This window comes from Penaeus japonicus, unplaced genomic scaffold (assembly GCF_977035675.1).
Source record: "Penaeus japonicus unplaced genomic scaffold, GWHDUDI00000001_assembly GWHDUDI00000007, whole genome shotgun sequence".
Lineage (NCBI taxonomy): Eukaryota > Metazoa > Arthropoda > Malacostraca > Decapoda > Penaeidae > Penaeus > Penaeus japonicus.
The window spans coordinates 45,500,117-45,501,121 of record NW_028234409.1 but is presented as its reverse complement, the minus strand read 5'-3'; positions in this window follow the sequence as shown (position 1 = coordinate 45,501,121).

The following is a 1,005-nucleotide window of genomic DNA, read 5'->3' as shown; positions in this document are numbered from 1 at the left end:
GCGGGGAGGGAGACCTTCGAAAGGGAAGAATAAGAAACAAAAGGAAAGGAAATGCGATAGACTAATAAGAATAGAATGAAAGAAACAAAAGGAAAGGAAATGAGATAAATAAAATGAGTGTAAGTGCCGGGGAGGGAGACCTTCGGAAGGGAAGAATAAGAAACAAAAGGAAAGGAAATGCGATAAATAAAATGAGTGTAAGTGCCGGGGAGGGACACCTTCGAAAGGGAAGAATAAGAAACAAAAGGAAAGGAAATGCGATAGACTAATATGAATAGAATGAGTGTGAGTAAGTGGCGGGGAGGGAGACCTTCGAAAGGGAAGAATAAGAAACGAAAGGAAAGGAAATGCGATAAATAAAATGAGTGTAAGTGCCGGGGAGGAAGACTTTTGAAAGGGAAGAATAAGAAACGAAAGGAAAGGAAATGCGATAGACTAATATAAATAAAATGAGTGTAAGTGGCGGGGAGGGAGACCTTCGAAAGGGAAGAATAAGAAACGAAAGGAAAGGAAATGCGATAGACTAATATGAATAGAATGAGTGTGAGTAAGTGGCGGGGAGGGAGACCTTCGAAAGGGAAGAATAAGAAACGAAAGGAAAGGAAATGCGATAGACTAATATAAATAAAATGCATGTAAGTGGCGGGGAGGGAGACCTTCGAAAGGGAAGAATAAGAAACAAAAGGAAAGGAAATGCGATAGACTAATATGAATAAGAAACGAAAGGAAAGGAAATGCGATAGACTAATATGAATAGAATGAGTGTGAGTAAGTGGCGGGGAGGGAGACCTTCGAAAGGGAAGAATAAGAAACAAAAGGAAAGGAAATGCGATAGACTAATATAAATAAAATGAGTATGAGTAAGTGTTTTCATTGCTAAAGACTGTTTTAGAAGGTATTTGATGGGTTGTTTTCTTTTTGTTTGATTTGATCTTGTGTCGTGTTTTGCTGATTCTTTTGATTGTGTACCTTTTGTTGGTGTATTTTTGGACGGATGATTAATCT